Source organism: Rissa tridactyla, chromosome 2, assembly GCF_028500815.1.
Source record: "Rissa tridactyla isolate bRisTri1 chromosome 2, bRisTri1.patW.cur.20221130, whole genome shotgun sequence".
Taxonomy (NCBI): domain Eukaryota; kingdom Metazoa; phylum Chordata; class Aves; order Charadriiformes; family Laridae; genus Rissa; species Rissa tridactyla.
The window spans coordinates 156,039,346-156,051,214 of record NC_071467.1 but is presented as its reverse complement, the minus strand read 5'-3'; positions in this window follow the sequence as shown (position 1 = coordinate 156,051,214).

The window sequence follows — 11,869 nt, the reverse complement described above, 5'->3', positions numbered from 1 at the left end:
AAAGCCACTGAGCACCACTGGTCTAAACCACTCAAACTGGATTTTACCTAGAAACAAACAGTAAGAAAACAAATAAGTCTTTCTTTTCCCACACAGAAATGACCAGATACATTGCTGTCATCTGATGCACGGTTCACCCAGCATTCCGCTGCGTGGAGCAGGGGACCAGCTTTAGGGGTGGAGGACTGTGCCCTGCTCATGGTGTGCCCTCAGGCAGTTGCACCACACGCCTGAACCCTGAACCGCAGCCGAGCTCTGCGGGACAAGCTGCCAGCAAAGATGGTGCAGGTCCTCCCCGTGCTGCAGGAGGTCCTCAGAGCAGAGCGCATCACGAGAGCATCATCTCCATTCACTCCCAGATTCCTTTAGACTAGTCAAGAGTCATAAAAAGGCACCTTAGCTTCACTGGTAGTCGTACCCATCCAATGTCAAGCCCACTTAGAGGCAATTGAGCCTGGAACGTATTCAACCTGTACAGAATTTACAATAAACAGCCATAGACTCCAGTGTTGTTGACTGGAAAATATTGTACTCATCACTCCAGCTGTTTCTGATTGCTAGTTACAAACATATATTATGAAATTTAGGCATTGTGGGTCACTTGACAGGGAAGATGAATGATGTCATCAGATTTCCTTTTATTTTTTCTGGATGAGTGATGTGGTGTTGCTGACATTAATATGCAAGAATTGTGCAAGATCCCTTCACATGGATCTCTTGATCTGCACTTGAAACTGTATAGCTTTAGCACCGCTGTCCCAGGCCTCATCGTTCCTGGACGAATTGCTTTTAATTGGGCTTTTGTCGTGTGGATAGTGAAAAATGAGACTGAAATTTGAGAATTTGCTTTAACTTGTGGCCATACCCAGAATTTAAATTCAGATCTCCCGTACGGAAAAAAAAAAGAAAAACTCTAGTATATTCTATTGCCTACTCCATTATGTGGTAGTTAATAATTAAAAACATGCTGCAACTGCTTTTATGAATTCATAATGTGGGGATGAAGGATTACTGCAAGTTGTAATTTGACATATAATAATCTTTGCTGTATTTCAGTTATTTGCTAGTCAAGCTTAATTTCTTTTTTCAATTTTGATGATACAAAGGAAGAATTAGCATCTGATCAGATGTTTCCTTTGTACTTGCACAATTCTAAAGTGCCTTTATTTAAAAGCAAATAAAATTGCATACAGTTTGCTAGACCACCTCTTCAAAGCCTGTCTTATGTGGTATTGTTATACAACAGACTCCACCACCCCTCATAGACAGGACTGTGCGACTGGCTGCCTTGGGGACTGCTGCCGCCGATGTGACATCTCGGATCCCTTCAGACCTCGGGAACAGAGTCTGATCCATCACGAACTCGAGGGGGTTTTATGCCCTGCAATTTTATCCTTAGGCGGCTTTATTTTATTTCTGTCTCCAGATGTACAGACAACCAGTAGGCATCTAACCCTTGATACAGCCACCAGCCCCGGGTAGCTCATGTCTAAGCTATGATCACTTGCACCATGCAGCACCTGAGGGCCCAACCAAGCTGAGCTTGCTACTAGCAGATGTGGAAACACCTCCTGCCCAGCAGCTTTACTGATGGGTAGGGAAGAGCACAGACACATAAATGGATTTTTCTGGAGTTAACAAGAGAGCCTGGTTTTTCCGAGTGCATTGTCCATGCTGGCTCTCACAAAGAGGAGCTCCTGTCCTGCCTGCTCCCCGGCTTGGGTGGGAAAAGGAAGAAATGCTGAAGCAGCCGGAATTACATGTCTGGGCTCTGGTAACTCCGAGGAGGTGGATAAAGGACAGCGAACCCCCATGTCCCAGCCCCCTGCACAGCACAGCCCATCAGCAGTGCTGGCCTTGTGCAGGACTCCCGCTCACATGTAGAAGGACATTTCCCAGGTAACAAAATCCAAAGCCATTAGGGTTTTGGGGGTAAAACCAGTGTCCTGGTTTCCACCTGTGTGCTTACACAGAGCCTAGGCCAGCAGGAAGAATCCCTTGATGTGCCCATATCGTTGTTACAGGGCCCGTGGCATGCACCCCACAGTGCCGCGGCCATGCTGGACCATGTGTGGACCTGGTTGTGGTCATAGTGTTGAGCTCCTGAGGCCTGCTGGTGATACATGGGTACATCTGTACTAGTACTTTGAACAGTGCCAGGGAACATACCCAGGCACTGCACCTACACACGATGGATGGCCTGAAGCATGGTTTTAGACAGGCAAAGCAGCCCTTTCCCAACCAGGCGTAGTTCAGGTGTAGTTCAGAAGCAGGTAGCGGACAGAACACTTTCCAAAGAGGTGACCTGCATGTGGCTGCCCATGTTCTGGGGATTAAGGCACTTTTAATCACAAGGAGATGGGCCACCGTTTGCAAGCAAACAAGGCAGGAGATCACCCCTGTGAATGGACAGCAGTTCCCCTTCTGTCTGTGATGGCAAGTTCTCGGTGAAGTAGTTTTGGAAGGTACTCTTGGGGCACTAGATGCAGCTGATCTCATCCTCTGGCTGCCGGGAGCTGCAGACTACATAAATCAGTTTACTCTCATTAAGCATAACTCAAATGTCCTCTTCTCACTCCCTCTTCATCCTACAGTGATAAGGATATCTTTATGAAGCGTGTGCTGAAGCTAGATGTCTGCCCCATAAGCGGGACATGTGCTTTTAGCTAATTTCTCCAAGGCTGCTTCCAAGGATGGAGGGAGATAGGGCCTGCCTGGTCCTCCCTCTCTCTCTCTTTCTGTGTGTCTTTCTCTTTTTAGCTGCTTTAGTGAGTGAAGGGTCTGAAATGGAGGATGTCTGTCATTTGTCAAGCTCTGGTGCGCAGCCTTAACTACAAAAGGTTGCTGACCACGTGAGGTACCAACAGGGTCTCCCAAGTACCACATGCAGTTTGGCGCAAAATCTGGCAGTTCCTGGCTGCAGCCAAGGACTGGTTTCTGACCTTCCCGTGTCTGTATCCAACATCTTTCATGCAAACCAGCACTGCTCAGCTGTAAAAAGCCGTCTGTACTGCATATGTCATCTATTTCCTCATATTGCTGCTGGCAAATCTTCTTGCCAAAGAAGCTGTAGGTGCAAGCATGGTCCTTCCAGATGTTGGCCACAGGCACAGCTGTTTCATGGCCAGCCAGACATGTCTTTTTGCAGTGCAACTCTGAATGTGAACCATGTACATAACACAGTAGTGTATGTGAGACTAGGTAGAGGCATGGGACACTATGAGGCTTGCTTTAGATGGCATATAGTAGATACGAAAGGTCAACAGGAGCAATTTCGAGCCTAACATATACTGCAAGGATGGGATTTTTATGTTCTCTAGTCTATGTCTGAGTTTCCCTGGTCAGGAGACAACTTATTTCTCTTCAGAGTAAGATTGGATGTAAACTAGTATGTGTGCAGGTCAGACGCTCTGTCAAGCTGACACCATGCATGAGATGGAAACACCCCAACAAGACGTTGCAATGATCTGCTCTGTTGTGCTGCATAGCATGGACCATACAGTTTCATCAAGTGCAGACTTCTTCAGGCTTGCAGTTTCTTCCAGAGCTAAACTATATCTCATGTTTACTCATTTGGAAAGAATTTCCCAACTAGAAATCTCTAGTTACATACCCTCAATGAACTCTACTTTTAGTCTGAATTTGACACTTTCAGTTTCTAGCCTTTTCCCTGTTAACTTGGAGTTTTCTACTCCCAGGTGTCTCTTTGTACAGGTATTTATAGGCTCTTCTCTTTGCTGAGATCGAGCTCATTTGATTTCTCATTGGAAGAAATTATCCAAATCTCAAATAATTATTATAGACTTTTTCTGAACCCTTTTACACTTGCCAACATTCTTTTAAGAAATGGAAATGAGAAGCGAGGAGCCAATACTTTGATCAGTACTGTTGCTTTCAGTCAAAATGACATTGTTTATGCCTGACATTTTGCTTTTTGGCTGCTGCAACACACTGGGAGCTCATGTGCTCCAAGTGACTCATCAGGCCTTCACAATTATTTTCTAAATCATTCTTTTCCTAGTACCAATCTATAACTATGACCTACATTTTTGTTTCATACATATATGACCTTGCCTTTAACTTCCTGACAGTGCCTGCTGTTCAGGTGAGCCTTAGTTTCCATGATCACCACATCACTCATGGGAGCTAACCTTATTAATTATGATCTCACTAGCTTTTGGGTCACCTGCAAACTGTTATGGTTAATGGAGACGTCAACTAACTTTTAGTTGTCTGGCACGTCTTGTTGAGGTGTGAGCACCATCATTGCACTCTGGCTGACTCTTTGGGAGCTCTGAAAAAGCGCTGTATTTTGGAGGAGTATCCCATACCTGGGCTTTCTGGGGAGAAAGCTGCTGAACCCTGTTCCATGTGCTCCACTTTGAGGTTATGGCTTTCTGTTTGTGGTACCAGAAGCCATGTCTCCGAGGTTCCAGAGCTCACCCCAAGGTTGTCAGAAGGACTCAGAAGCAGCCTGAATCACCATCAGGCTGTGCTTGTAGGTGCTGTCAGAGCCCTTCTGGAAGTGACTGCAGGCCTTTCTGCACACCCCAAAGTACACCGTTGACCTTTTGTGTGTCTGTCTGGTTTTGCCCTGATCGTAGTCCCAGTTCCTGAGAGCACATAGAGTGGATGGTCAGAGAACAAGGGCTTCACACAAGGGCTTGAGACTGCTCTCAAAGTACAGTATAGATGAGACCCCAAGTTCCTTCTTGTCACCTCCAGTGTTTGAAGATGCTGTTAGTCTGACTGCGATAGCACCTTCCCTGGCGTGGTGGGTGCTATCTGGCTTGAGCATGCAATGTTAGCAGCTACTAGTGTTGTCTTTTTACTGCTGAGAACAAAGTGGACGCCGGGATCAGATGGCAACCCAGGCTTTGCAATCCAGAAGGTCTGAGATCAGCAGTATCCTACAGGCCAAGTGGAAGAGTTCTGTACTGGTAATTTGCACATCAGTTGTTTAATTTCCAACAAAATGTCAGTGACTGAATGTTTCAGGATCATTTCTCTGTGCCACATGCACAGGGTAGAAGTACTTCCCGATCATTAGTGTTAATACATTGAGAATAGGAGTAATTGGACACTCCTTACCCCTCTATTTGTACTTTGCAGTCTCAGGGCGCACACGCTCTGGGTCAGACCATGGGCACACAGCAGCACTGCTGTGCCACCACTACAGCTCCATCTAAAATGGAGCCCTCTGCTGTATCTCCTTTTGGGCTGTTTGGAAATCTGCTAATTAAGGTATTATTTCAGAATAGCACTTACTATGCAGGAATGTTGCAAAGATTAATTAATTAGGGGTTTTTTTTAAGTTGTGACAATGAAAAGTGCTATCTAAGTGTTCCTAAGTATTATTAAGTATTACAGAGTAATGGTTCGCAACCTCAGTTTTTTTCTGATATTTCTTTGCGGCTCTAATTTCCTAATCTGTACCACACAAATTTCAATTAACAGTAATAGTTCAGTACACCATGTGCCAAAGGGTAATTCCCCAAAAATATGTGAAGTAAATTCTAAAGACAAGGACTGTTTTGTCATTATATAAGTATAAATATAATATACAATATATAATATTATATATATATTTCATAGAATCAGAGAATGGGTTGGCTTGGGAGGCGCCTTAAAGATCATCTAGTTCCAACCCCCCTGCCATGGGCAGGGACACCTCCCACTAGACCAGGCTGCTCAAAGCCCCATCCAGCCTGGCCTTGAACACCTCCAGGGATGGGGCAGCCACAGCTTCTCTGGGCAACCTGTGCCAGTGCCTCACCACCCTCACAGTAAAGAATTTCTTCCTAATATCCAATCTAAATCTCCCCTCTTTCAGTTCAAAACCATTACCCCTCAGGTATGTGTACATATATATACACCCACATATGTATGTATTGCAAACAGGTATGCATGTATATACATGTATTTTTATATATGTACGTATGTCTGGGGGCAATATGATAAAGGGAAGTTTTAGTAATTCTTCACAGATGACGCTGTAGTAATACATCCCCCCAGGAAAAATATGCTCGTCCCTTTAGGTCCACAACTCCTGTGTTTCTGACACTACCTTAGCAGCAATGATTCATGGCAAATAGGAGATTATATAGTAAATTATACACATTAAATCAGTCCCTGTCATAGTTTGCTACCAAAGGCCCTCCTGGATTTCACCCACTATTATTTAAAGAAACTGTGAAGACATTCAGGTACTTGTGAAAGGCTCTCTAACAGCTCGGTGACAAGGTGACCTTATACAAACCCAGACAGAAACTGGTAAGGAAGGCTTTTCTTCTTTCCTCCATCCCACTGTGATACAAATGCCACCTTTCCAGAGTACGGTGTGTTTGTGTGCCATATGCAAATACAGGAAAAGCGACAGCAAAGGAAAGCCTGAAATGCTGAATATCAATTCACATTTATGTCTCAGGGAGTTTTGTTGATTTAATGGCTAAGAAAAAAATACCGCAAGGACTTTCATATTGAGAGAGAATCAATGGAAGTTTAAAAAAAATTGAAGAAGAAATTAATTCATAAAACAAGGAGTGATTCTACAGCCACATCATTAGCAGTTATTTTTAGTTTACCTTCAGAAAGAATGCCAGTCAGCATTTCTGTGATTGAAAAGGTCAATGCTGGTGTGAATGATATATGGATCTGCATAGCCAGGAATGAAAGCTGTGGAAAGAAAGGGTTTGTGATGGGTGGAGAGACTAGCAGCTGAAGGGCTGGGGGAGAGGGAGGTCAGTGAGCAGAAAGTAAAGAAAATACAAAATTCAAATTGTGGAACATTGACTGCTTTGGTGGCCTTGTGTTCAGAGGAGGGGAAGCTCCTGTCATCTGAGGAAGTCTCTGCTTTGTCTCAGGAGAAATGTTCAGTCCTTTCTCTCGCCTCTATGACTGCAAGAATAGAGAACTGCAGAAATACTGCTGGCTAGCTAAAAAACAGGCTGCAACCAGCCTTTTCATGTTCTTGATTACGGCAGCTACGCTGGTCTTCAGACTGACATGGTCGAGTGACTTGCAGAGCCAAAACCCAGTGCTGGCAGACACTCTGGTGATCCTTTAGTGGGATCTGCACCAGGGAACACAAATGACTCTTCCAGCAATTGCAACCCAGACGCACGGTGGTTACAAGCGCGTGAGATCCTGGGGCCACCTACAAAAGTCAGGTCCACGGAGAGTGAGTGGTTAGGGCAAATTGTAACAATATCAATAGCGCAAAATACAGTACTTGGCAAAATTATTACTACTGTGCCTTACACTATAACCAAAAGATCCTGCAGAATGACATAAATCTTCTTTGAAACTAGTAGGAGAATTGGAAGTGGCTGCTTTCGGCAGTGTGGCCACGCCACGACTCAAAAGCACCACCTGCTGACTCTTCATACAGTAGCAGAGCTTCCCAAACTGCCATCTCCCTCAAATATTGTTTTATCTCCTTGCAGCTATTTAGCTATTTCAATGGGTTTAGGAATAGCAGGGTGGTATTTTTAAAATGTCACCGCTAATACCTTTTAACTATGTGCTGACAATGATTTAGCATTATTATAAAACCCAAAACCTACTGTCTTCAGTCTAGCAACGTGAGGATGAAGGCATTACTTTTGGAAAGGACATTAACTTAATTTCCAATTTTAGGTCAAGAATACACCTGTAGATAGAGTTTATGTCATAGCCGATTGCAGGGGCATTCAGATGTCAAACCGCTCGCTTTCCAGGCAAAACAAAATAGGCATTTAAGTACAGGAAAATGTGCCTGCAATTCTATGTGCCAGCAAAAATTAGACCTGCAGATGTTCTCAAGTCCAAAAATCTGAGCACACTTGAAATCATTTCCAAACACGTGAAGTTTGAAAAAAGTTGAACATGAATATCTCTTACGAGTACAAAGCACATCCTGCTTTTTCACTTTAAGACATATCTACTCAGTACTCTTGGACCCTTCTGATATTACACTTCTGGATCTTAAAAGCTTTTAAGTCTTAAACAAGGACAAATAAAATCATAATTAAATAAAATATTAATATGGCCCTCCTCTGTGTTACTTCCCAACACTGCTGTTACTCTTTGATCTTTTTTTATTCCTCTTCCTTTTCTCTCCTTTTCCTCTCTCTCTCTCACATGGAAAATTTTCTTGGGCTGATTCCTCCCGTCACCATTCAGGGAAAGCTCGCAGAAGTGATTGGCCATTTGTGAGCGCAGTTCAGTCATTAGGGCCAGTGAATTCCACACCTTGGACCTCTGTCAAGAGCCTCTGATCACAAGCAGTCCCGGTGCCCTCTCTGACAACACTCCATTTTCCACAGAGCTACAGTGAGTCACGGGTCAGCAACGTAGGATGTAAAGTAATTTAAAACTAGGGCGCTAATTCAATATTAGAAAGTGAGCATAAACCCCCTCTTTTGGACCTAAGAGATAGGCAATAGCCTACCGTGCCCTTCAGGTGTTTTGGAGAGCTGCCCAGGGCACACTGCGTTGCGCTGCGCACGGTGAGCACCTTCTTCCAGTAAAGCAAGGCTGGACACGGCTCTTTCTGACAACCCACCCGCTGATGCCGCTCTGCCGGGGCCAGAGCGCTGACGGGGCTGACATAAGGCGCTATTTTTGCAGATGAATTACCTATTCCTTAAAGCACGACGGAACTCTGCCAGCCCTAAGACTGAGCGTCCATATTCAGAAAGATTAGCAAAGCAACTCTTTCCTGACCATAATAACCAGCAGGCTGCAGATGGGTCCCGAGGACTTTTTGTAATCTCAGGAATGTAAGGTGTAGTAAGTGCCTGTAGGTGATCTGGTGAGGCTCTCCGCTCTTTCAGTTTGGCTGTTGACTCCTTGGGGAAGGTGGGTGAGACAAGATGTTTCAGAAGCTCCTCTTGGGGCTCTTTAAGGCCTTTGGAGGATTCTCACAGCCTGTGCTCTTGGTAGAATGCCTGCAGAGGACCGGGCACAGGAGAAGGCAGCTCTTCATGAGCCCTTCCCTGCCGGTATATCTCTGACCTGCAGCACGGATCTGCCCCTGCTTACCCTGATCCTGAAAGTGAGGGGTTCCTTCCATAAGGCCACCCCCCCCAGACTCCAGCAGCTGCCAGGCACGGAGCGAATCCCCCGCTGGCCATCGCTGCGCTCTGTCATACTCCGACCGCAAACCACCTAACAAAAGGACCTGCTCCCCATCTCCATCTTGGTTGAGCTGTCTCCTTCCTCCAACAACTGTAAAGGGGAGCAGCTGGGAAAGACCTAACACAATATGTCTTTGTTGTACTTCCTTAATAACTTGAAAGTTTTCCCAGGCTTACACGGTAACGACAGCTATTAACATGCATATATTGCATTCCTGAGAGGGTTCCTAAGCGTGTCTCAGCCATGTTACCAAGACAGATGAGAAGGCATTACTCATCTGAAGCAGTATTGTTGCTCTCCAAAGCTCTTTGATCCATCACCGTGCCTGCCCTTTGTAATGATAATTTAGTAAGAGAGTCTGATACTTAATTCAATTTTGGAACTTCCCCTTATCTGCCTTTTGTGTGCTGATATGAATTGGCACCGTTTCAAAATAAAATCATGCTCTTGATATTTCAGATGCTGCAGGTATGTGTAAGCACTATTGCCTGTTTATAGCTTTATTTTCTGTATTTAATTAATGCAATGCTACTGGGTTGGCAGTTCAGAGATTGATGTTCTCTGATTAAGTCTGGAGGAGTTCCTAGAGAAGAAGCAGTAGTTTCTGTAACCACCATTTACCAATGTCCCTTGGTCCTTACCTTTTACATCCAACCTACAGAGCAAGAGGTTAGGGAAGCTGCCAGGTCTGTTCAGGACCGTATCTCTTCATTGTGATGACCAGAACGTGACTATTTTTCTGAAACTTGGCTACTGACATGGAGCAGCTTTTTGAAGCCAAGAAACCAAACGGAAGCAAAACTGTCTTCAGAATGAATATTTTCTGACCAACCTGTTTGTTAGACTTAAGCTGCTGAAATCAAAAGGTGAGAGGGACCGTATATCGCTGCCAGAACAACAGGTTATCAAATAAACCCACCTCAAAAGCATTTTCTGTTAAGGAAACGGGAGTCTGAGCTTTTCACTTAGGCAAGGTTCATTGTGTGCAGTGTTTGCTTGATAAATTAGCTTTAAAACTTTAGCACATAAATACATAGGGACTGAGAGTGAAAACAGCTTTACAATAGTAGATTGTTGAAATGGCAGACAATCTTGATTTAGACTTTAGCTGAATTTGGATGAGATTCTACAGAATAAATGTACTTACAGATGGAAGACTCCAACATGAATAGGTCTTTTCATTTTGTAGGACTAGGAGGCAATTATTTCGTCTATCTAATTGAAATACACCAATTTGCTAAGGATGTCCAACTCCATCAACCTGTGCAAAAATCAGATTCAGAATGGATACCCCAAATCTGAGTCTACTTTTGGAATTTTTTCTAACACTTTAGAGAAACTACGGCTATTAAGCCAATGCCGTATCTAGGCATGATGCAAACGCCACGTGTATCCTGCAGAAGCTTTTGTTACAGAGGGACGCTTGGGTGGCTCCCCGGGCAATGTCCGTTCTTGTGCCCATTTTCCCCGGTGCCTCTCTGGACGATCAGCACAGCACATGGTCTGAGTCTTGCTGGGTGCTGTTAGTTGTTCTTGTACAAGGCATAAAAATAATTTTGCGGGGCAGTCTGAGTGTCCCAGACCAGCTATGGGAGGGATCTTTCCAGAAACCAGGGAGGTGTGGGGATATGCTTAGAGACGAGCTCCTTCTGCTCTAGAAAACAATGTTTTTGCAAGCAAAACACAACATTAATAAAAGTGTGAAGTTAAATCTCACTACTCAAGAACACTTCAAGAAAGCAGCCTCAAGTGGTCGTAGCGAAATGTTTACGAAGCAGCACGCCCCTTCATAATAGGGCAGCTGCAGCACCACCGAGAGACTATAGAAACAGGGATGGCTCTAACAGCATGTTTATGATTGAATAGTGCTCATATAGTCATTACTGAAATTAATTTCTGGAAAGGATTAGCTACCGGCTTGGCTGATTAGATGAATTCTTATTTTTCAAATACCTTACAAATTTCCAGTGCATGGGACAGCTGTTGGGAGCATTTCAGCAAAATTGGGAGCACAACGAAATAAAGGAAATGTGGAAGGAGTTATGCATTTAAATTTCTAGTACTGTAGAAAATTGTGCAATGACAGAGTAATACATGCCTAAATTCTGTCAAGTGGAACATGTCACGCCTTGTGTGGACAGAGGGGAAAAAAAAGGTGTGGAAGCCAAGGGAATTCTTAATTTTTAATCTAACTTGCCTTCCAAAGTACATCAGGTAATTTGTAATTTATTTAAACCTGATCTATTTCAATGCACGCCCACTTACTATTAGTGTCAAGTAGAAAACAGGGATAGACATGCAGGCTGCAGTACCTGCCTACATTGGGACATCTTTCAAGTTCATGTCTTAGGTCTCTGTTAGGATCTTACGTTTGCTGGAGATGCACAAAAAAGAACAGAGCACAGGGTACAGTCAAGATTATAAACTGCTCCAGAATTCACTCAGGCTTTGCTTTTATCTGAAAGAATTTACAATTTAGCATGAGACAAGCCAACAAAGGCTACTATTTAAAAAAAAAAAAAAAAAAAAAAAAAAAAAGGGGAATCTAGTAGGCTGACAGAGGTGAGGCTGCTCCAGCTCCATGGCCCCAGGCCCAGCTGAAGGTCGACCAGGTGCGTATCCGCAGGGGGAACACAGGCGCACAGCACAGATACACTTGTGGACATGGCCAGCCACACAGACCCTCGGCACCCACATTATCCAGCAGCCAGCCCCTGGAGCCCCTGGTCTCCCAGTTGTATACACACAC